At 33.7% G+C, this 26530-nt stretch overlaps 1 protein-coding gene across 1 annotated transcript in view; it reads right to left on the bottom strand.

The window, feature by feature from the left end:
• Eys (eyes shut homolog) overlaps positions 1-26530 on the bottom strand; it is a 1705088-nt gene that overhangs the window by 1306059 nt on the left and 372499 nt on the right.

The raw sequence follows: 26530 nt of genomic DNA, 5'->3' as shown, positions 1-26530 counted from the left end.
AGTCATCCTCAGGAACAGCGAGGCACTTAGCAACTCCGTGAGATCCTGTCTCTAAATAAAATACAAAATACAAAGTAGGGCTGGGGATGTGGTTCAGTGGTTGAGTGCTCCTGAGTTCAATCCCCAGTACCAAAAAAAAGGAAAAGAAAAGAAAGTTTATGTTTATATAGGCATGTGTTTACTAAAAAATTTTAATAGAAAAAATAGAAATAAATATTAGTCTCTGAAGAAATTCTACTATTAAGAGCTTATACTGAATTTCCTAAATATTGTGTTAATCTTTGTGTTAGCTCAAAAGGCTCCTGTGATACCATGTGTGTAGAGCCCTCCTTGCTTAATTTTTGGTATATTTCTAAAAGTACATGAAAAAGTAACTGTGTCTTTTTCACAGTCTAATATTTCTAAGGAGAATTCTAGTAATTCTTGGAGAGTTGTTAACACATTAGAGCTAACCTCTAGAGAACTGAAAAAAATTCATTTGATAGGCCTCAAATATATAAATGTCTGATTATTTACCTGGTAGACAACTATAGTAAAATCCCACACCTCAATTTTTACAGCCCTTGGAAGTACACTCATCAATGTCTGCAGCAGTTTTTATCTGATAGAAAAGAAAATAAAACACTAAAACAATAAATCAAGTAGGATTTGAGGAAACAGAACATACTTTACAGTCCAGATGACAACTACATAATTTAACAGTAAGAAGATTATAACATCACATTTTATTTTTGCTGGACAGTTTTAAAGGTGAGGAGGATAGGTCATAACTGTAATTTATACAAATTAAATTCTCCAAAGAAAAAATGTCTATAAAATTTGAAATAAATTCAGGGATATATTTCATCACTTTTTTATTGTGGCATTTTAAAAGCTCCATTTTTATTGGTATTTAACATTAGTTAAAAAAAAATGATTGAAATCAAATGTTTGTATGATGTTTCTGTTATATTTAAAAATACCAAATTATAAGTTGTCTCATACAGATTGAATAAGAGGTAATATAGACAATATGAAGATAAAATTACACATAGAATTAGTTTATTTTTATAATTATTGTAATATGCCATGACTCACATAAAATTCCTTTTTTTTTTTTTTTTTTTGGGTGCTGGGGATCGAACCCAGGGCCTTGTGCTTACAAGGCAAGCACTCTACTGACTGAGCTATCTCCCCAGCCCCACATAAAATTCCTGAAACATAATGGGTGTGGATGCTATATTATACCTTTGATATAATATGGTAAAATTTTAGTAACTTTTCCATTATCAATTCCCACATTAAAATATTTTTGTGTTTTCTCATTCACAATAAATAAAATATGCAAAATAACTAAAATGCAGTGTTCAATTACATGCAAATTATTTCAAACTTCTTATATAAAGATGTGTAGATATTCAGGATGATAAAGACCCAATCAATTTTATGTCATAGAAAATAATTTTCTTTTTATACTTGGTAATAATAGTTTTAGCATTAAATTGGCAAAGAATTATATTGAAAATTTTAATGTTGAAATATCACTCAAATTGCTTTAATATATATTCTATCTACCTTTGAAACAGATTTACTTATTTATTTTGCAGTAGTGGGAATTGAACCCGGGGCCTCGTGTGTGTTGCGGAAGTGCTCTACCACTGAGCCACACTCCCAGTCCTCAAGCGGATTGATGAACAGATAGTATCGCAATTTTAGAGATGGAATGCCTTGGAGTTAGACAGTTAAACATACCTATTCATGGCTATCTACCTAGAATACAATAAAAATTTTTATTCAAATTTTGTTTAGTCTGAGTCCAAAGTAGAAATTATCCTTTACATGGTTAGAGTGAATTGCTAATCTATCTGTGTTCTCTCTCTTCCTGTCACATTGTTCTGGGTAAAAGGCATGTTAAGCACCTCTTTATTAGGGACCTGGGAAGCAGTAAGAAACATGTAGAGAGAAAATCAGGGCTGTTGACCACATCTAAATGAGGAGCTATTCCTTGAAATTAACTACCAGAAATGGGTTTCCCCATCCAAGTAACAACTCTCAGATATTCAGAGAACTATTTGGAGCTTATCTCCAACCCAGACTGAGAATCTGGAACCGCAGAAAGAAGTAATGGAGTCCACATTCAACTGAGGTAGACTCAGAGGTGAGAACCCAGTGAGGATGTGGTTTACTGATTCACCCTTAAACATAACAATGCCAATCATGGGAGCAGTATAGTTTCATATACGAATCCTCTGGGGCTCCCCACAAACTCCTTCTACACTAGTATCTATCAGTCAAGTCTATGCATGAACAAATCTATGGGTAACCAATAATTACCACTGTCATTTGTGCAGTTTTGCTCTCTTTACAAAGACATTCTCACATAAGGTACAAAGGTATGCTGTTATGTTTTAGATTGAGGTGTCCCTCAATAGCTCATGTGTTAGACAATGAAAGAATCTTCAGAGGTGAAATGATTGGGTGATGAGAGCCTTAACCTAATCAGTCCATTAATCCACTTGTGTGGATTAATTGACTTCGAACTGTAAGCAGGTAGGGAGTGGCTGGAGGAGGTAGGTCACTGAGGCATGGCTTTGGGGTTTACATTTTGTCCCTGATAAGCAGAGAGCTCCCCCTGCCTCTCTCTCCCACTCTTTGATTGCTATGTTCTGCTTTCTTTCTCTATTCCCTTCTACCATGATGTTCTGCCTCACTTTGAGCCCATATCAATGGAGTCAGTGGTCTGTGAAATGAGTCCTCTGAAAAGGAAAGCCCCATTAAACTTTTTTTTCTCTACATTGTTCTTGTCAAGTTTTTTGTCCACAACAAAGAAAATGTTGACTATCACATACACGTCTTTAGTCAAGGTATACATTTGCAAGATAGTTGTTTGAATTATGGTCTTAGTCTGTCAGCATTAAACAAAGAGACAAGAACAATAAAATACTCAAGTCCATGCCATTTTTTGCATTAATATTTTGACTCCACAAGCTAAACTAATCAGGCACAAAAGTAACTATTCTTGGTTTAAAATGAAATTGCATGGTGTAAAGAAAAAACGTGTAATAACAGCTAAAATAAACACACGAATATATTGTTAAGTTAGATACATAAAGGAAATTTTTAAAAACGCAAAATTACAACTTCTTTATTTTCTAAATTGTTCTCAAACTCATTAAAATAAAAATTCTTATCAAAATTCTATTATTGAAGAGGCATGTTGAACATATACAAACCCTTCTCAATGAGACTGTATTATTTCCTAGATTAATGTCAGATAGATAATAGAGTATCTTATAACCATAGTTTACCAAAAATCACAACAATCATGGCAATTCCACTTCTTTTATTCCATCTTAAATTTAAGGTATCTATGCAAGTTTACAAAAAAAGTCAATAAACATTTATAAGAGAACAACTTAAATCTATAAAATAAAAATGAGTTTAGATCATTTTAATGTTCCTATAAAAATGAATGTTTCTCTTTCAAATGATTCTGATTATTGTATCTGCTGTTATAATTAAATAGGCATGCTTATTCACAGATAAAAAAAACTAAAAATTGTGCCATCAAACTTCTCATAAAAAATGCACTTTTGATAATTTCCAATTGATCAGGAAAGTGGCATTATTGAATCATAAATGATTTTCTCTTTTCTATTTTATCCATTCCAGTGGTTGTCTTTTATGGTATGTTACTGTAATATGGTTCCTTAATTTAATTTGTGGACTTTGTAAACAAACTATTGTATTCCAGCAACCCCACATACTTATTTGCCAGCAAGTACTTAATATTTACAGTCAGATTTGAAATTTCATCTCAAATGTTAATTCATCATTTATGGTAAACCATTTCCAAAAGTGAAATATTAGATCTGATCAGAAGCACTACAGTAGAATTGAATTTGTTAAACATTTATTTGTTAAGTCATTTTTCTTAGTCTATTCCCCATGAAGCTCAAGTGCTAAGAAAGTTATAAACCACAAAGACAAAATAGAAAAGGCAGAAACAAAACAAGATTGTCAAGAATAAAAATGCTTTTTAAATTATTCTTTGAAACAAATCAGAGGTCAAGTACAATATTTTAATCTATCTAGGCTGCTGAAGGTCATTATACATATACAAATGAAGTTCCAATGTTCAGTGGATAAAAATTCCAAAGCAGTGATCATGTAGGTTTTATAATGTATATAAAGCAGGGTAATTGGTATAGGTCACAAATAATTTAGGAGGCAAATTTAGGTACTTTTGGGCCATGTAAGTAAAAACTAATTACAAAGATAGTGAATTCAACAACTTAATTGGGTAGAATGCCATATATTCAATTTATCTGATACTAAGAAGTTTAGTTTCTTCTGAGAAATGCAGTTTATTTAATAGCAACATTCAGAGATGTGATGTTCAACACACATGTGGTTTTCAAATACTTGAAAGGTAGATACTGCAAGACCAACTGAATATTTAATTTTATTTAATTTACATTAATTTAAATGTAAATTTAAAGCTTATTTATTTTAGTTATTTGAAAACTTTAAAATATGTTTAGACAATTAGTGTATATAAATCTATATTTTCAAGTTAAAATCTTATGGAATATAAATATAGACTGAATAAATTCAATGAAAAATTAACATTGAAATTAAGATGCCCTATAAATATAATAAATTATATAACAGATTTTAAAGACTAGATTAGAAAAGTATATATTATTTGAGTAATATTTAATATTGATTACATATAATAATGCTCATGTATTAAATTAAATATGTTGTTAATATCAATTTCAATAAATTATTTTTAATGCAGTTGCTAAAAAATTAAATTGTATATATGGCTCACATTATATTTATATTGGTTAGTATTGAGAAAGAATAGAAATCTACGGATGAAGTCAGGCATGATGGCACATGCCTGTAATTCTAGCAACTCAGGAGTGTGAGACAGGAGTATCCCAAATTTGAGACCAGCCTCAGCTGCTTAGTGCAGCTCTAAGCAACTTAGCAAGACCCTGACTCAAAATAAAAAATAATAATATAATAAAAAGGAGGGACTGGGGAAGTGACTCACTGTTTAAGCACCTGGGTTTAGTATCTGGTACCCCCAAATCCCACCCCCCCCCAAAAAAAAAAGGAAAAAAAAAATCTACAGATGATTGAATATGAATTAGGACTATATTTTAGGACTTTAATTTATTTATGGTTTTCTTCTTCTCTCCGGACTTATCTCCACCCAACTCACCCCTGCTTCCTTTCTTCCTTAACACACACTTATATTTCTTCAAAGATCTCAGTTGAGGTTCTTTTCAGTTTTCACTGAGAATCAAGCAACACTCTATTCCATAACATAGTGTTTTCTAGAGCATTGTTTTGATGTGGGTGCAAAACCAGAAGGAGATGGGAAAGTGAATGCCTTTGACTTTGTCAAGATATAAGGGTATATTTTTAATCCTATCATGAACTAACTAGAAATCACAGAGTGAACAGTTTTCACATATGGACCTAGTAGTGATTCAAAGAAGAGTGGGAATGTGAGAACACTGGGGTAGGGGCTCATCTGTCCATAAATTGTTCTTCAGTGATGGCTGTAAATCCACATTGCCTCTCAAGAAAGTGGAGAGAGCATATCAACCCACTAATTATACAGAGCAGGAGGAGGGAAGGAGCCCTCCACAAACAGATTTATAAGACAAGTCCCTGGAGATACAAATTGTCATCAGAATAGTACTACCACTCTTGAGAAAATCTGGCCAACAATAAGCACAGTCTGGATGATCTAGAAATATCAAAGAAAAGCTAAAAACAATAATATACTTGGTATTGGCATCAGATCTACCATTTTGCTGCCGCCATTATTCTGCCCAACCCCACACACCAGATCATCAGTCTACGAACATCCTAGCCACCCATTGGTCCACTTGTCAGCCTGTGACATCCTAGCCAGCCTTTGGTCAGATTGTTGTTAGCCCGTGAAATTCACTACTTAAGAGAAGCTCTCCTGCCATTTTCTCTCTTTCCCAGCCATAAGACTGGACACTCTGGTAGTCCACCTAATAAAATCTCTTGTTTGAATTCACACATCCAGAGTGGCTTTCTGGATGCATTCTCTGGGGCCACAACTCAGACCTGGCCACCCCAGAGTGCTTGCTCCCATGGATTCAAGGGACTGAGCTGACTTGGGACCCCAAATGAGCCGCATTTTTCTTACATTAGTGCTGTGACTGGGGTGGGCTCTTCCACTGATACTTAGGTGAGTGGAACCCCATTTGACACTCCATACCCCCGGATGCTGACCTCACCTTTCATTTGCCAAGACATATTCTTCCGCATCTAACACCAGCCTTCGGATTGGTGAGTTTCCCCAGACGACTTCTCCTAGGCCAACTTAAACACTCCTCTGCTGACCCAAGAAACAACTTTTGAGTGTCTGGGGCCCTTAAGGCAGTTGAGAAGTGGGAATACCCTCAGCCACAGCTTTTATAGTTATGGCTGGATCCCTTAGTCTGTCGGTCCCTGATCTTTATGGTGGGTTGAGGCTCCTTTTTCGATTTTCCTCTCAAAATTCCTGGTACCAGGTCCTCAACCCCTCAGCTTTTGTCTGCAAACACTGACAGGGGTGACAATTCTCTTCATTGTGCTACATCGTCTCCAGGCAACTAGTCTGTGACCTCAGGACACCTTGGACACTGACTTGACTGTTTATCAGTCTCCACCATGGGATCTGTGTCCTCCATTCTGGCAGATTCACCCCTGGGGTGTCTATTAGACAACTTTAGAACGCTTTGCCTGACCCCCAGCCTAAAACCATCAAAACTTATTCATATTTATAATGATATCTGGCCACAGTACCCTTTAGATAATCAATCCAAATGGCCAATAAATGGTACCCGGGACCTCAATATTTCTTGGGATTAATACAACTTCTGTGAGCAAGCAGGCGAATGGAAAGGGATTCCTTATCTTCTTCAAGTTTTCTTTTTCTTGTACACTATACCTGATCTTTGCTCTTCCTGCAAACCCAAACACCTCCTTTTGGCTTCTCCCCCTCCTAATCCCTCGTCCTCCTCCAATTTTGACCCAGTTGACAAACCAACCCCATACCAGTTCCTGCATCAGAGGCCCCTGAACCTCTGTTCCTCCATCTCCTTTGCCCCACTGTTTCTGCTTCTGCTCCCCCACTCAGCCCACCTAGTGCTCCCGCCACGTGGTCCCATGCACATATTCTAACCTCTGTATGGGAAGTGGCCAGTGTGGCAGGAGTAACCTTAACTAGCTCAATAGTCAGTAAGGAGTATGACTTAACAACTCCATTCCTCAAAAGTAGCGGAAGGCAATGTTTCATATTTTTCTGCATCTAAACCTGACCTGATTACCAACCAGGAAAACGGGTTAAAAAGCCCAAGGCAATTTCCCCTGTCTCAACTTACTGAAGCCTGCATTGGAATGTAAGCCAGCAGACTCAGCAAGGGACCAACCTGAGACTGAAGAAATAAAAGTACCTGTTTTAACTTCCCCTGGACTTCAACACAGATATCTCTCTCTCTCTCTCTCTCTCTCTCTCTCTCTCTCTCTCTCTCTCTCTCTCTCTTTCTCTCTGTCTCCCACTAACCCCCTCATTACCTCTCTTTCTCACTTTTTCATGCTATAATTAATGACCATTATAATTTTTTCTTCTAGGACTCTTGTTTTTGTTTTTCTTAAATGTTATATTTTTCAGGCTCACAATTTTGATCCTACATAACTAGGTTAATGTTTTTCTGATCAGTTCTATTTTTATTTGACTCTAAAATTTGTTTTTATTAAAACATCTATAACATTGCAATGGAGATTCACCTACAAGAACTACAAAGTCTTTGTTTTTGTGTTCTGTGCATATTGTGTTGTCTAAGTATGTGGATCCAAATATGTACATGATAATCAAAATTGACACAAATAATGAGCACTCATAAAATTAAAATTTAAAAAAATTGATCCAGATACCTTTAATTCACATGATTTAAAAAGGTTCAATTTAAATTGGGTAAACAAATGAAGGTAAAATGTCTTTAAAATTACTTAACATACAAGTCTCTCTAGGTAGTCAAACTAATAAAAATGTTGATGTCTATAAAATGTCTGATATTGTTTCTAGGACTTTCTTCAGCGGGAAAAAGAGAGTAGATACTATTCAATACACTTATCTGATATCTTGCTTTTTTACAATAACATGAGTAAATTAGATTTGCATGTATGGGATTACTCAAATGTATTTGTTAGAGACAGTTGATTAATTTACAAAGTTAAAATGCTAACAGTGAAATAACATTGAGTACTCTTAACTCCTTAAATTACATGGGGTAACATTCTTAAACATTATTGGTATGTTCATAGATTGGTAAATAAAAAGGGTTTAAAATTGCTTTGTGTCATCACTAAACACAAGGTTACTAAGATTTAAATCCTAACAGGTACAATTCTATATAAAAAGAGTTCCAAAATTTTCAACTGTGTTTCAATTGGAGTACTGCACATGAAATAAAGTATTTCACATTATTAAAATGGAGTAATTTATCTAAATTCAGAAATTTCATAAGAGTTGTTTCAGAATGTGAACAAAAGGGGTCACCAGATAGAAAAGAAAAAATGAAAGTTTCTAGGTATGGAAATATATTCAGTAGAAGGAGAAAGAAAATGTTTCTGTGTAAGAAAGTGCTTGTGTGATGAAATACATGAGGGTCCAAGTAAGTGCTAAGAAAGTCTGTGTGTAAGAAAAGGGCAAATTTCAACAAGTTTGTGTGTAACTAAGTTGGTTACATGTATGTAAGATGATCAGTTAAAGTTATTTAAGGTTTTTCCTTAAGGTCAAATATTAATGGGCTTTTATAAACCAAAGTTTAATCTATATGTTAAAATGACAAGGATTACTTAAAAACACTAATTTACTCTTAACATTGTTTCTTTTAAGTTTTATTCATTAGAAAAATTAGTCTTAAAAATTAGGGCTCAATTATGGTTAAACAACAACAAAGTATTGTACTGTGTTACAGAGTCTAAATTTATCTTTAAAAACTAAACTTAGTTAATATAAAAATATCAAGGTAATTGTGGAATGGTCACACTTTTTTGTATATTAAATGTGTTCATATCTTCCAGGTATAAAAATCTGTAAAGCAGAAAATTTATCAAGCTGCTGTTCTCCAAACTAAACTTGTCTGTAATGGTAACTTTAAATTTATAAGAATGGTAAATTTTATTGGGGACTTATTTATATCATTGAATGCTCTATTATAGGAAATGTTATCAATAGGGTATATGTAAAATTCATGTTACTATTTATACTAAGATAAAAATTTAAAATGTAAATATATTTATAAAAGTTAGTGAGAGCCTCATTTATTTAAAGGTTAATATAATGAAACAGGAAAACATAAAAACATTTTGCCACACAAAAGGGAAAGTTGAAAGCTCTCTCAGTCTCTCCTTGATTCATGTTTTTAGATGTATTGTCATATCATGTTGAATTAACATTTATATAGATTCAGAAAATAATATTTATAAACTTTGTAAAATGATATTTAAAAAGGAAGCAATGATCAGCTTCAGAACTAGAACACTTCACCTAAGATTTGTGCAGAGCCCCATCTTATTTGAGATAAAGTTCTGCCTCCCACCTTACCATATGTTACAGTGGCTCCAAAATAAGCCAGACTTCAGGTCATTTAAAGTTACATTCAAAAGAAAGGTTTTTGTTGCAGAATGACTGTGATCTCAAACAGGGAATATAATTTATAGCTCAGCCAAAATTCAAGATAGCTATTACACAAACTAAATGTTTTTACTGTTAATTCCATTTTGTATTTTCCTTGTAAATTTTATAACTGTTGACTGATTAGTGTTTTGCAGAAGTACTGCTTCAAGTACAAAGAAACTAAATTAATTTGAGATAAAAATCATCACCTATAGGACAGATAATATAGACTCTAATTAAATAAATGAGGGTAAATGACTGTAAAGTTATTAAACACTGAAGTTAAAGCCCTGTACTCTTACTTTATGACTGGTGAGACTGGCTTGTTGGATGTTTAAGATCAAATTTAGAGATTGAGATTAAACTAAAGGGGCCAAGAAAACAAATATTTGGCTCTTACCCTCTGAATCAGCCTGAACCCGGGGAACAGAAGAATTTCTCTAAGGAGCTTTGTAACTCTGAGACACATGACCTCCTAATCAGGGAGATTAATGAGACTACTAGAGGATGAAAAGCCAATGAGTGCACCTGCTGCAAAGAGGAGGGTCATTGAAATAGGGAGACATCCCTGATGCTTCCAAAGGAAGCCACCTCATCAAGGAGACCCTACATAGTGAATGGCACTAAAGGAGCTAAGAAGCTACACTCAAGTTCTTCTCGAGTGACCCCTGTGGGAAATCAGCTGACCCTTAACAGCAGATAAGAACAAGTCAATTTGACCAGCTTGATCTTGAATACCTAGCAAAACAGTTAAACCCAAACATAGCCATTCCTGGGCATTTAAAAGAAGAAACAGTAGTTAAACATAACTTATGATTATTCCCAAGAATAAGTAAGACTGGAGGCTACAAAAGAGATTCTTAGGCAGGAGTGCCTGATAACCATCAAGAGAAACTGCCAGTCAGAAATTTTTGGCCGTTTTAAGGCCTGTAGATCTTCTTAAACAGGACCATGCCTGCTAAATTGCCTACAGAGGTTTCTACAAGATCAGATACACAAGTTCACCAATGAATCAGTCAATCAACTGCTTCTCCTTCAAGACTATCAACCCCTGACACACAAAGCTGAGACCTGCGATTCACTATTGAAACCTCTGGTTCCAAAAACTCTGCTCCCACCTAAAGCCCTCCCTAATCCCCTTTTTTACAGGAATGAGACTTTTCACCTCTAACCAGCAGGAAGAAGCTACAGAAAAAGATCATCATCCCACCCCTGCTATCTATAAAAACAAAAACGGAAGAATATTGGCATTAGATCTATCATTTTGCTGCTGCCATTATTCTTCTCCCCCACCTGTGTACACCATTTTACAACTCAGATTGTCAACCTGCAAACATTCTTGGCAGCCTTTGGTCTGATAGTAACCCACGAACTTCCTCGTCAGCAATTGGCCCAATCATTGTTAGTCCACGAAATTCCTCTACTTAAGAGAAGCTCCCCTGCCATTTTCTCTCTCTCTCTCCCAGCCCTGAGAGTGGACCCTCTGGCTGTCTGCCTAATAAAATCTCTTGTGTGAGTTCCTGCGTCAGAGTGGTTTGCTGGGTGCATTCATTGGGGTCGTAACTCAGACCCGGCACCCTAGAGTACTTGTTCCCCTTGATTCAAGGGTCTGAGCTGCCTTGGAACCCGAACTGAGCTGCATTTTTCTCACACTTGGTCTCTTGTCTTTGTAAGACTTTCACCACATTGCCCTTAATTTGATTTTTTTAATACAATATTTATTTCATCAATGATGATTTCTCATTCAATTCTATTCTTATCAGATAATGATAACTCTATAAAAGTTTGCTGAAAGTGCCCAACTTTTACAACTTCCCTTTCATAGCTCAAAACTAGCTTCTGGGACTTACTTTTTAATATTACATGTAATCATTTGGATTGCCTCAAAATATTGGAGCTCATTATGGATAGCTCAAATAAACTATGGAGTTGCATGAAATGCAATTTTTTGAAGTAGTAAAGAATTTGTTTAGGTCAGTATGTCTGATAAAATCACAAGAAATATTGTTTACCTAAATGGACAAATTCTTACTAATTTAAATAAATAAGAAAAGAAAAGCTATTATCTAAGTCCCTTGCTGTTTAATAATTTCACTAAAAATTCAATGGACTGTATTTCAAGAACACTAAATTTTGCACTTTTTATGTTCACTGATATCTTGGTTTTTTTAACTTTATTTGAATTTTACAAACAAGCTTACTTCTTCACCCGAGTTTTAAAGTCCATCTAATCAGTGGAGCCTAAAGGACAAAGAGAAACATCCTGCCTTTAAAGTCTCAGCAAGTAGCAAGGTTCTCAAAGGAACCATTTCTCAAAGCAGGTCTCACTGTTAGGATCTCAAATCCTTCCTATTTGCAGCAAAGTATAATATTGTACTTTCAATGTTTGCTTCAACAAGACAATTGTAAATGTATATTTTATTATGTAAATTCATTGAGCTGAAAGGATAATGTAAATAATTTACATGCTCAATGTGTGTCTGATACAGGATGAATATTTACAGGATCTCAGTGACCCCTTATAATAGGTCTTTTAGCAGAATGACTGTAATTTTTACTTTGAAGGTGACAAAAACAAGCTTAGTATAAAGAACTAAACTGAGACAACGAAACTGGGACATTTGGAGACTGGAAACTCCAAGTCTCTGTTTCTAAACTCACACCCTTATGTGTTATATTATTATGATTGTTGAAATAGAGATTACTGATATTTTTATAGTACGTGTATAATAAATATTTTCATTTCTCATAAAATTATAAACTTCTTACTATTACCTAGACTTTTATTTAAATAAATATTTGCTTTTATCCTACCCTATGTTCAATAATAAAACTGTGAGAAAAACTAATTCATTCATGTAACTGTCACTTAAAGGGAATTTTTTAAAGAATATATTTTTATATTATTTCTCTATCTCAGATTAACAATATGATTTTAGTACCCAGATTATTTAGCTTTGTTTTAAAAATAAGCTTGGTTTAATTTTAATCTATATTTCCCTATTCTTTTTAAGATTACTGGGTAGCAATTTCAAGAAAACTGAACTTCTGGGAATATAAGGTTTCTCCTGCCAAGAGCTGCTGAAAAATCTTTACTCCAATATTTGACATTTTATGCTCTTCTAAATGTATTCTAATGCGTGGTCACGGCACAAAATGACTATCATTAGTGCTGTCACAGGCCAGGCTGTGGGAACACCATGACTAATGCTAAGCTATCAGCTCTGTCGGTGCAAGGTGTATTCTCATAATTTCTCAAACTGACCATGGAACCAATTTCCACTGATCCCTAAGTCATAAAACTTGACAATTACCCTGAGTTCATTAATAATGTATTACAGTTCTCATTCTCAATCAGAGTTTAATCAGACCCATGTCTCACAGGAAAGTTGACAAGTAAGCCACAAAATTATCCATATAAATGTCAAGATTTATTTTCCTAACATAAATGATCTAACCTAGTCAAGCATAGTTAATAATAAAATCACTCTTTCTGAGATTACCATTCACCTGATTGTCATACCCATTTTAGCCTTACATCTCAACCTTTCTAATGGTGGAGGTTATGGATATGATCTCCATAAATAAACCAATTTATAAGAGTCACGTCCCTTTTTATATTAAAGATAAGAAATCATAAATATATATAAAATAATGCTTATTATTTCCTTGCAGTATGCACAGAACCAAATGGTTCAAATTATTTCATGACAATGAAATAAATATAAAGAAAGAAAATATATTAACATAGTACTTTAGTTACAGATAACTCAGACTGTCATTTTAACCAAAAGCATAACAATTCATACCATAAGTACAGATTTGTGAATACTTCCAAATACAGACTTATGCATTAAAACGCTTTTAAAAAGGTATTACATTAGGAAATGAGCATAATCTTGCTTTGAAATTGCTTTTTGTATATTTGTGCTTAGAAGTTTATTTTAATAATGAAGCATATTTCTAATAAAGTTTCTCAGGTCTTGCAGCTGTTGTCTCTCATCATTATATTATTATGTACTTATATTTTTATTTATCTGTTTTTTGTTGCTGCTGTTTTTTTTTGGATACTGACTCTTACTATGTTGTACAGACTGGTCTTGAAGTACTGGATTTAAGTAATCTTACCTCAGCCTCTTGAGTAATTGGGACTACAAATTCACACCACATGCCTGGTTATGAACTTATTCTTGATGTAGCATTTTTATCATAATATAACTGAAAAATACTTGATTTTTCTCCACTATAAATATGTGAATTCATAAGATTTTCAGAGGTAACACATTATATAACTAATTCCACAAATATTTATCAGTTTAAGAAAATGCATGTAAGAGCATTGTTTATTTGTTTTAGAAGATTCATAGAAGACAGGTAAACTGATTAAAAAAACAAATGCTGATGAAATTTCAGAAACAACATATTGATAGGGAAAAAATACTAAACTAACTTTCAAGCCTGTGTGTGAAGAATGTTTCTTCTGTCAATTTTTATCTGCCATCTGTCTTAATAAAAACATTGTTGAGAGTAGTTTTCCTTCTGGGCAGAAACTAAGTTGTTGATGCCATTCTGACAGCTCCATTTAGCAGAGAATACAATTGCATTTCATACATTCAATTTACACATTTTTAGACTCACAGAACTTTTTGTGGATGAGGAAACTTTTCTTGATATTTATTAGAAGCAAAAACATCAATATTCTATGATTTCCAAAATCAATAAATTTATCAGTATAAATTAAAAAAAATAAAAAACAAGTATTTATTTCTATTTCAATTGACTTATTCTATCTGGGCTATATAATTTAAAATTTACCTCTGCCAAAGTTAACTTGATAGTATGAAACTCTGTAGGTTATATTCAATACCATGACTCTGCATGTAACTGTGTAGAAGCTGTGGTACATTTAGGATCATTGGTTTCAACATAATGAAAAATTCTTATTTTGTGTCCTAGATAAATTAACTTGCCTTCTATTCACTTGCTTTAACAATAGCAGATTTTAAGTACAATAAATGTCTGAGACTAGAAATATTACTTATTCATCCTTTAATTGTTAGTCATTGATTTATTTTATTTTCTCCAGTTAAGAGCACTTTATTTAATCTTATTCATTTCTTTTCTTTCTGGTCATGGAAAATTCTTTAGATATACATACTGAACAAAAAAACTACTCCTTTTGTTTAATCTTATTTCTAATACTTTCTTTTAGGAATTTTATATAAAACCTCTTTCATAAAATAATAGTTTTTTATGCTTATATAATATATGCTAGTATATTCAACACTCATAGCATTAATCAGAATTTATAATTTCATAATAAATTTATTGACTTTATGTATTACCTCAAGCTATAGGATGATCAATATTATATCCCTCAAATGTAAATGGTTAACATATACTAGAAATTTTCTACAAAAGGGTATGTACTATTAGAAATATCATTTTTGTCAAAAATTGATGCTCATAAGAGGAATATTTTTATTTCTGAATCTATCTTCATCTTTGGTTGTCGGGGTCTTAAGCCCCCTTGCTCTTCTCCACCAGTGACAAGGGAAGGGGACACTCCCCAACAAGGCCAGACCAGGATAGGTAGGGCCAACTGACTGCTTGACCCGCATGGAACCCTCTGGGTGGAGGACAATCAGATGTGTCAGGGAGACCAGTCACAGCAGAAACTCATTTATTGAGGAAGTCACACAGCTTTTATGTAGGGTGGGGGCTAGGCGGGAACCAATCAGCTTAAAGGTCTGTAAGACATGGGGGGGTTCACACAGGTGAGAGTCCCATAGGACTATATGGCAAGCACGAGCTGATCACATTCACAGAACTGTCATTAACCAATCCCTGACAGTGGTCCAATTTATCGTCATTAACCTTTGAAACTGCCTTTGAGGTCTTGATCTTGCTCACCTCCCAGGGAGTAAGGAGTCAGCCTGAGTTAGTTAACATGTCATTAGTCCCAACATTTGGTAAAGATCAGTTTTAATATCTCTTGGTTGATGCAAATGACCTTCGAATTATCAATGGTACCAAGATAAATGGTTCCACAATTTTCTGGTAATCTTATCCTCAGTATCAAAGCATTCTCTAACATAGCTTGCTGAGTTAAAATTAACTACTGAAAATGAATTCTTACTGTAAAGCAATTCTGTTGGTTATTAAATTGCCATTAGTTTAGTATGAATATACATAAAATGATAAAAATGCTAGTAGCATTGAGTTTTGCACAAATACTAGGGAGAAATCAATTGCAATTATTAAAGGTAGGTTATATTTAGATTCCATCCAATTTTCTTTAGGATGTGAAATAACTTTCACTCAGATCACTAGGGGAATATGGACTGGCTCCGCAAAGAGTACACATTGGTCTTGGAAAGAACAAGGAGTGAAATTTATTGTTGCTCCTTTTAAAAATAAACAAGATCATTTCCCAAAAGTATTTGCCAAAGCATTTCCTTCAAAGTAGTGTGGTCTATTGTCTGATATGCAGCCTGACATTAAGATAGAAAGGTAGACCACCTATAGGCGGGTAGGATATGGGTCTCAAAGGAGAGAAGCATCTTGTTGTTGTACCTGACAGTTTCATTCAAAATGGCTTTTCCTTATCTACCCTTAGCAATGAAAAACCACAGAATCTACCCCTACCCCAAGCATTTCCTCTCACCAACACACATGCCAAATATCATAGTTGGGCCTGTTCCCTTAATAATTTAAAGAAGGGATTAAACTTGTGTACTTCTAATTGGTCTGTTAAACTCAGTACTTGAAGAGTTTGGTTCATGCTGACATCCCTCATTTACATAGACTCCACAATCAACTGCACTGGGCCATCAGAAATGTATTGAAAAACCCCAGACAAAGAACATCAGTGGTACCCTTCCCCAGAGCCCCTCCTGTGGTTTGGGAACCTTTTCATGCTTCAGGTGAATCTTGCTACTTTATATTCTCCTTGCCCATGGATCTCATTCTTTGAATTCATGAGGCAAAGAACCCATTTGACACCATGCTCCGTGTTACAGTAATAAATAAAACTGAAAAGTTTGTGCACAGCAAAGGAAAGAGTCTTCAGATTGAAGAGAGAACCCACCAAATAAGAGAAGGTGATAGAATATATATCCAGAATATATAAAGTACTCAAAAACATAACAAAAGAACTGATTTGAATAGATATTTCTCTGAAGAAGTAATAAAAATGGCCAATAAGCATGTGAAAAAATTCTGAATGATATTGATCATCAGGGAAATGCAAATCAAAACTACAGTGAGATATCATCTCACCCCAGTTAGAATGGCTATTATCTACCAACCAATCATTTGATCTAGAATGTAGAGAAAAGGAATCATTATATGCTGTTGATTGAAATGTAAGTTGTCATTCTCCATCTTGAAAAAGAGTACAGAGGTTCCTTAAAAAACGAAAATAGCTAAATGCAATAAATGTGTTATTGTGAATGTATTAACCCTTCTGTTCAACTTCCTTCCTGATAATCAGCTCCTTTTTGATGGTAACCATTGGAAGACCCTCAAACTTGAAAAAGGAAGCCAGGTACAGACACCAGAGAGAGGTGCTGCTCTCTTCCTCACCTAAGGGTGCTGATGTTACAAAATTATGTGCAGGGGAGAAAAACCTAGAAATTTTCCCTCCCTATAATTTACATTTATCCTTACTCACTATAGCTACAAATTTTGTATTTCTTCATCTCAGAAAACTGAATTCCTACCCACCCCTGCTATTTTTTAATCTTGAAATTCCTTCATTTCTTTTTCCTTGGGCTCTTAAATCATTGCCTGAATCAGAATCCTTTTATTTAATTTTTATTTTTTATATGAAATGTGTAGATAGGTGTCAAGCACTTTTCTGACTGATTATCTCTGTAGCAGGGATAAATGAAACTCTCTTGAATGAGGTTAGGACTTTATTTTTAAATATACCACTCTTTATTAGCTTGTTGGTTTAATGTTTCCAATTTTTTTATTCTGATTTTGCTATTTTCTTCTGTAATATATAGGAAATTTTTGCAGTGAGGCTTAAAAGTGTCTTAAGATATATTTATGTATATTCATATGCATTCTCGGAATCCCTAGGTACCTAAGCTGATAATGAATTTAGTTCTTTGCTTTTGACTGTTATAAGTTTAGTGACTGTCTCCCCCTTACTGCCACAGTCTCCTTTGTAGCAGGGACAGAACAATCCCCTAAGAATAAAGCAGAGAATAGTGAGAATAGTGCAAACTATAGCAAAAGAGAAAAACTAAAGAGGTTGTTTTTTCAAAAGATAAAATTAGCAAGATCTTAGTGTAATAAAAGTCCCTAAGCTGTATGAATTAAGCGTTCTAAAGTTGTCACAAGCTTGTACCCATATAAGGAATACTGAATGCACTCTGCAATAGAATTGTACCAACTCCTTTGTTTTGATGTACCTCAAACTTGCTTATGTGTAAAGGTAAAAATCCTGCTGGGTTCAGGGCTCAGACTTTGGGAATTATCCCTCTGGGTTATGGAGTCAATAAAGTTTTACTTCCAGATCTCCATGTCCTGATCCTCATTTCCTGCTGTGATATAAAAAGTTCACAGCTAATATCATATTTAGTACTGTAAAAAACAGAATGAAAGGAAGGAAAGAAGGAAGGAAGGAAGGAAAAAACAATACCCTGAAAAAATTTCCTCTGAGATTAGGAACATGGCAAGATGCCAGTCTCACTATTTCTATTCAGGAGCACTGGGATTTCAGGCAGAATTATTAGGTGAGCAAATGAAATAAAAGGCACCCAAATCAGAAAGAAATAAGTGAACTTGTGTCTGTTTGAAGAGGAAAGGGTCTTCTATGTAGAAAACCCTAAAATCTCTAGGAAAAGAAACTAGTAGAAATGGTGAGCTAATTGAGTAAATTTACAGGATACGAGATCAACATACAAAATTGTTTTAAAAATAATTTGTTTATCTTACTTAACAACTAAAAGTTGTCTATTTAAAAAAAATTAAACGTGTTTTTATGCATCAACAAAATACTATCCAAAAATGAAGTTAAAGAAACAATAGTTTCTCAAGTATAAGAAAGGAAGGAAGAGAGGGAGGGAGGGACGGAATAAAGAAGGGAGGGAAAGAAGAAAGGAAGAAGAGCAGACACCATTCCAAGCCTGGGGTGTCAATGCTAGGACATGTTTTCCATGGGCCTAGGTTAATTCACCAGTGTGTAAACACCCACACATACCTGCACATACACTCTGTTTACAATGACAACACAGGGAAAAACTTGATCAAAAGGTTGAAGAAGCCAGGTGCCATGGTGCATGCCTGTAATTCCGGTGGCTTGGTGTGCTGAGGCAGGAGGATCACAAGTTCAAGGACAAATTCAGCAACTCAGAGAGGTGTGGAGAGCAGTGATTTTGATCATGGTTCCTGATTGCCTCATGGCTATCCTTGCATTGGGAACTTCCTTTGCGAAGATGCAGGTCAAGATGACCCAGTTGCCATGGTGACACCATTTGAGGAGGCTCCATGCAAAGGTGCAGAGCTGCATCAGTCAGAAATTGAGTTCAGGCACCAATTCTAGGTTATAGAGTATTCTGAGTATAATAAGATAACCCTAATGTCTCACCAGTCTTGCGTCCTTTAGACTGCCTGTTATGCTGAAACTTTCTCACAATTAACCTTTTAATGAAATCTATATGATAAATAGTCCTGTACTAGCTCTGAGTTGCTCATTTTCCATGATGTTCCACCTGGTGCCAGCTATTTCTCTCTCAGTGTGTCTGTTTCTCTTTTCTCAATCCCCCATCAACCCTTGCCAGTTTCTAAATTAACAACACAAACACACACACACGCACACACACACACACACACAAAACTACTGAAAATGTAGATCTTATGTTTAGTGCTTTAGTTTTCAACTAATAAATAATGGGTAAAAGAAAATAAACAAAGAGGCAGCATTGAAAAGACTGATAATCTCTCTTCTTTGCAAAGTTAATTTATTAATTTATTTCTCTGATTCATGCTTGTGAAAGATCACCATTCACTTTGTCATACACAGCATTTCACAATTTAGTCCAACCTACATCTTAAATTTCACTACATGTTTATGTTCACCGTGCTGCTTATGGTTTCCTAATCTTATCAAACCATTTTTTGACTTTATTATTTTGTCCTATGTGAATGTTATTCCCTCTGTTGAAGAATATTCTTTCTACTTTGATATCTTCCCCTGTACCACCTATTTTCCACTTATGTTTCCTTCTTAGAAAGTTTCTAATCATCTGTCCAATATCATCTCAAACTCTCTAGTGAGGCCTTGCAAGACTTCTAAGTGCATTAACCCTTTGTGTTCCTCTAATTCTTTTCTTCTCTTTTACTGTCCATTTGAGAATCATAATCCAATGCACCACTTTATAATTATACCTTTGATGACTGATGTTAAACTTATGAGACGATTATATCATAATGCTTAAGAGTCTCAGAAATACCTGAGTTCAATTCTAGACCACCGACTTTGGAAGTCTTGAGTATTAGTTGCCTCATGTAAAAAAATGGAGACACTGATAATTATTTCCAGCTTATAGGAGTGTAAGAATAGACTCTCTATATAATACTCAGTGTGTTAAAATAGTGCTATTAGAAATGATATTTCTTTTGTGGTTGCTATTATTGAAAACTGATAATTAAGGCACACTATGTGCTTAAAACTAAACCCATCATTAATAAATTATTTTCACAAAAATTTTATAAAATAGGCAATAGAACCAGACCCACATTCTGTTAAGTAGATGACAATCCAGCACTTTTGAAGATAATTTCTTTGTCCATATTCACAAGGCTAATATTTTCTTACTTTTTAAATATCTTATTTAATATAAATTTTATAGCACCAGTTTGTGGGGATATATTCTCACAAAAATTTCCTATTTATAAAATATCTATATGCTCAATCTGCCACAAATACCTATGACATCTATTGACAAAATAACATATTTAAATTTATGCAATTTAAAACTATGTCAATTTAAAATATCTATGAATGAACCATAACCTGAGCAACAAAACATGGTCAACAGATTGGTGAAGCTGATAGTTCCAAAAATGTTTTAGAATTCAACTGTATTATAAAAATGGAAACAAGTATCATATCCAAATATTTCTTACTTTTTTCATCCTAACAGTTTAACTATAAAGCAAGTTCTAGAATTTGTTTCTCTGAAGACAGTATTTAATAAGGGCCTATACATGAAGTAATTGATTCCATATGTTCATGTTACACTGGATAGGTCAGAAGAATTCAATTTTGAAGTTGTGATCCTTTTTGCTTTTCTAAGTCATTTATTTTATCTTTACTATGCATAAAATACAACAGCAATTCATTCATTCATTCATTCATTCATTCATTCATTCATTCATTCCGCAGAGAGATGTTTAACAACCTATGCTGACTACAGTCAGGCAATCATTTACTCAGCTGTTTAGATGTTAAGGATAAGACAGTCATGGTGGCTACTTTCTAAAGATTATAAATTTATGGTTAACCTGTTACTTTGCTTGTGTTTTACAAGAATTTTGTGAAATATTTCTTTACTCAGAAACAAACTTGCTTTTAATGATTTAAAATAAACTACTATATCAAACAAGGCATGATTTTCCAAATAAAGTTTTTCCTGTAAAATACCGTATTGTTTCTGTGTGATGTTAACACAAGCAAGTATTTCTGCTTTTGATTTAAGTCTCAACATTTAAAAAGCATCCTCACAAATCCCAGCCAGTGTTCTATCATTTCTCAAAATGTTCTACATATTGACTGAGAGGCTGCACTTTTTTGTAAAATGCAAATTAAAGGATATGAGAAAAGATTTGGAACAAGATTCACTATATAAGTATGTTTTCCTTTTCCAATACAGTAGTCAGGAATATATAAATGGGTAGAATTGCCTCTGTTTAGAGAAATAAAGGAATATATTGGAGCCAGTAAATGTATTTTCTTTGAGTAAAAGGGTTATCACACAGATATTTGTAACTTTAGAGATGTCACTGCTATAGCCTCAGGGTTTTAAAAGGAATTTCTGTGCTTTGAAATGAAGTCAGCTGAGATTCTGTCTCACTTAATGTGAGAAAGAATGACTTATAAATGAAGATTTAAAGTACTTGAGTAAGCTTTGAGCCAGTCAAGCTGAAACTAAACTCCCATCAGGCCTAGCAAAATTCTTACTGCCTAAATGTTTTCTGGTTATGGAGAATAAGTGACAACATGGACCAGCAGTAAATTGGCTTATTCTTTCAACAGGAGGGATAAGATAAAAGAAACCTAAGTGTCAGGAAATAAATGCAACTTGCAAAGAATCATGTGCATCTTTAGGGTTCAAAAATTTTGTGTAATGTAGTAATTAGACTGGGGGAGAACAGATATTATATGGTGTTTACAATGGTACAAAGTTTCTTTGGATCTCATCAAAATTTATTTTACCCCTTTAGGGCAAGAATAATGGAATATTATTTATACTTCTATTGAGTTATCCTTTCTTACTTTTTAACTGAAAGAGGAGCTAAAGGGAAAAATTCATATACAAAAAGACAAAATTAAAATCTATAATAAAGGTTTAAAAAGTCATGCTGTTTTATTCACATATACAATTAATAGAAAAAGTTACATTTATTTCTTGGTGTTTGTGGAAACAACATTCAGCTAAACCAATTAAAACTGGCTTAGACTCACCTTTGAATTATTTTCTTTAACAGGAAACCAAAATTATTAGTTCAAATAAAATACCATTTAAGAACATATTTACTGAAAAATAGACATGAGACAAAAATGTGCATTCATCATATTCAAACACTTTTATATAATTTGCAATTATAAATTGTGATAAGGTATGTTATGAACAGAAAATAAAATGTTTTGAATTGAAGAAATATCCATAAGTAAGATACTCCTTGACTTACAACAGGGTTATAATAGGTTGAAAATTCATAAGTTAAATATGCAGTTAATAAATCTAACCTACAAACATCATGGTTTAGCAACACAAGGTACTAAGTTGTCCTCTCTGGAAGTTCTGGCTTGCTGCATTGTCCCACACTAAGAGAGAAGCACATACTGAACTACATATTGATAGCTTGGAAAAGATGAAAATTCAAAAAGCAAAGTATGATTTCTAATGAATGTGTATCGCTTTTACACCATTATCATAAGTTTAACCATTACAAGTCAGGGACTGTCTGTATAATAAAGAATATAATTTAAATGCCTTAAAAGGCATTCTACTCTCTATAGGTCTTTTGCCTTTTGAATTTCCAGATAAGATATAGAAATTGTCACTGAGATTATATATTAAGGCTAGGGATGTAGTTTGGTTTTACAATGTATTCTTGTAGATGTTCAGAGACGGGTTTGCTGAGGGTGAGGACGACGATGCCTACCCTACCTAGCGCGCTTACTCAGGAATCGGAGATCGAGCTCTGAAGGCACGAATCTAATTTTATTTAGGGTTGCACAGGACATATATAGGCACATTATCCAATCAGGTAAGCGGGCTTGTTAAACTGTAACAGAGTCAGCGTATAGGTGAACTATATGTCGAGGGTCCAGATAGTGCAAACAAATCAAGCATGCCTAAGCAATTCTGCCCAGCAACAGGTCTGAGACAAAGAACTGGGGGATAGTAAGCTCCTGCACACAGCATGAAGCAAGGCAGTGCAGGCCAGCTTACATCACAGCTTTCTGTGATGCATGACAGAACGAGGGCTCCGCTCAGCTCAAACTCAGCCTCAGCAACTGCAAAGACCTTCATTCCGTGGCGAGTCTTTACCATTACCTCAGTTTCTCTGTTCAGACTGTTTGGGTTACTTAGACCATGGCGTCAGTGACTGCTGTCAGATAAACTTGAGGAATGTTCCCTACATATACTTAGATGTGCAAGGTCCTAGGTTTCATTCCCAGAACTAGGAAGAAAAAAACTATGTGAAAATCAATTTCATGCTTAGACAAATAGCATGAACTAGGAAATCTCACTATGTAATTAATATATAGGAATGATTTCTATAGTTGTTTCAAATATAGAGAATAATGTTAATAATAAAATCATAACATGTTAAAATTAAATTATAAACATTATCAATAGGAAATATAAAATACATAAATGATGTAGTCATGGGTTTAAAGGACAGGTGTTATACTGCAAAATAAAGAATTTTACCTGAAGACAGTGATTGGACTGACATAATTAAGAAGGAATACGAGGGAAATTAGAAATACTCATATTAACTATGACATTATATGTATTTTTAAGTGTCTTAAACATGTTGGATGGACATAGAATACAGTAGGTCTTCTATTAAGTGGATTGAATGGATAAATACCTTTTCAAAGGAAATGGATCTTTATTTTGGAAGATGGAAATTTTTGTATATCAAAATATCTGAGTTGCTATCAATCAAAAGGTTTGATATTTCTCAATACAATATTTTATTATTGAGAAGAGAAGAAATAAGATATATTCAAAACAAAACTGTAAAAAATTGAGCAATGTTTCAAGAACAAAAAGACAAAGATTGGCAAAGAAAGATGCAGTGATGATTATCCTATTATCTGCTGTAATTCTTATTCACATAGACAACTGGGTTTAATAATTCTTTATATTCCACCTCCCATTCCATATAGAAGAAATACATTAGATTTAATTGTAACTGCATTATGTTTACAATGACCAGATATGCAGAAATTCTAAGAAAAAAGTAACTCTATCACCTCATGTTTAATAAAAGCAATTTAATGAAACCGGAAATGACTCAAATAATATTAAAACAAATATTAAAAAGAGATAAAATTATTAGTATTGTATACATTTGCAGATTGGATAAAGCTCTATGTCAATAATTTGTTCTTGTTGCATCTTTATTAAGTGAATTAAAGAATAATGATGCATTTTGTCTGAAAAAATTCTATTAATTAGAAATTATTCTAATGAAGAAGAAAAACATTATTCATAAGGCATTCTATGATAAATACAAATTTACAAATGACATGTTCTAAAAATAAAAGAGAAAATTAAGGAATCTGTGTCACATATTGATTCACTTGAGTTTTGCCCCAAATAATATTCAAATATTTGCATAGTTAATGCTTCCAATACAAAAAGGTTTGTAAAAACTGCAAAAAGTGACAGGAAAGTCACAAAATTATGTTGAGGTCAAAATAAAAAAGAAAATATCCTTTACTACAATGCTCAAAAGGTTGTTTGTTTTACTTGGTGTTTGCTTTAAGGTATAAGAAAATTTGCCAAATGATTTGCTCAGGGTCCCATCCTTGTTCAGGGGTAGAGCTGGAAGTCCATTGTGGTCTTTATCTATTCTATGAAATCAAAGGAGTCTTAAAACATCTGAAGGATGAAAAGGAGGAGGTGCTAGTTGATCTTGTTTTTAATCACTCCAGGAACATAATATGAGAAGTGGGATAAAATTAGGAAATTAGGAGGACACAGATATTATTCCAAATATGAGTAGATTTTTTAAATGATAAAGCATGGAATGAGATATCTTCAGAAAGTATTTGAATTATTCCTCACTGGAATCATTCAGCATAAGAGCGATAAACATTAAGAGTGTTAGAGTTGGGATTCAAGGAACATTGGGATAGTTAGACTAAATGAAATTTTATTCTTACAAATCTTAGAGGTAATAAGCACTAGTTTTCTGCAGCACAATGTGGTGACTTTTTCAGGATTTACTATGTATTTTATGATTAACTAGAAGAGAGAACCTGTAAAAGTTCAAAAACAAAGTAATGATAAGGAGATGGAAATGTTAATTACCTTGATTTGCCCAGTAAACACTGTATACATATCAAAATATCAGTACATCTCAAGTGTATGTATAATTACTATGTGCTAATGAATCACTTACAAATACATTTAAAAAGATGTAGAAGCTAACCAAACTATTCGATCAGTAGAAATTATGTATGTATATCAGATTATTACATTTTATCCCATACTCAATTAAACTAAAAATTAATAAAATATTTTAAAAAATCAATAATTAAAAACATGCCTAAAAGGATAAAATTTCAAAAAGTGACAAATATCAACTGACCCTTCACCTTAACAACTGTGTTCTCTGTAATTTGGGGAACTGACTGAATAAGTCTTTGTGTGAGACTTGAAGTTTGAGACAATATAATGGGAAAAAAACACTGTTGTTAGCTGAGCATGGTGGTGCACACCGGTAATCCCAGAAGCTTGGGTTGAGACAGGAGGATCTTAAGTTGGAAGCCAGTCTCAGCAAATTAGCAAGGACACAAGCAACTAGCAAGACCCTGTCTCAAACAAACAAACAAACAAACAAAAAATATATATATGAGCTGAGAATGTGGGGTTAGTGGTTAAGTACCTCTGGGTTCAATTCTCAGTACCAAAAAAAAGTTTTTAAAAGACTTTTTTAAAAATTTTAAATGTGATAAAGAACTATTACAAATTAGAAACCATTATGTGTCAGATAATATGTTCTATACCTAGGAAATACCAGTTAAGAAAAGGAATGACAGAGGAAATGTGACTTCTACAGAAAAGATCAAGGAAAAGAGTGGTGTCTTTACATCACTCAATTCTCCGTTGTGAATTTTCCAATAGGTCAATTTATTTATCATTTGCTTTCATTTTCATTATTTCACCTAAAAATTTAATATACATACAATGGTGAGAAATGTAGGAAGATCTAAATCTGAAACAATAAATGATCACAGATATATAACAGCATTTGTTTAAGGTATTCTGCTTGACCTTCCTGTGCTTTCTGATGTCTTGGTTTGTGAGTTGATGACTGCGATCTTAAGTACACTGTCTCCATCAA

The sequence above is a fragment of the Sciurus carolinensis genome, chromosome 7 (genome assembly GCF_902686445.1).
Source record: "Sciurus carolinensis chromosome 7, mSciCar1.2, whole genome shotgun sequence".
Lineage (NCBI taxonomy): Eukaryota > Metazoa > Chordata > Mammalia > Rodentia > Sciuridae > Sciurus > Sciurus carolinensis.
This window is presented reverse-complemented; position numbering and strand designations above follow the sequence as displayed.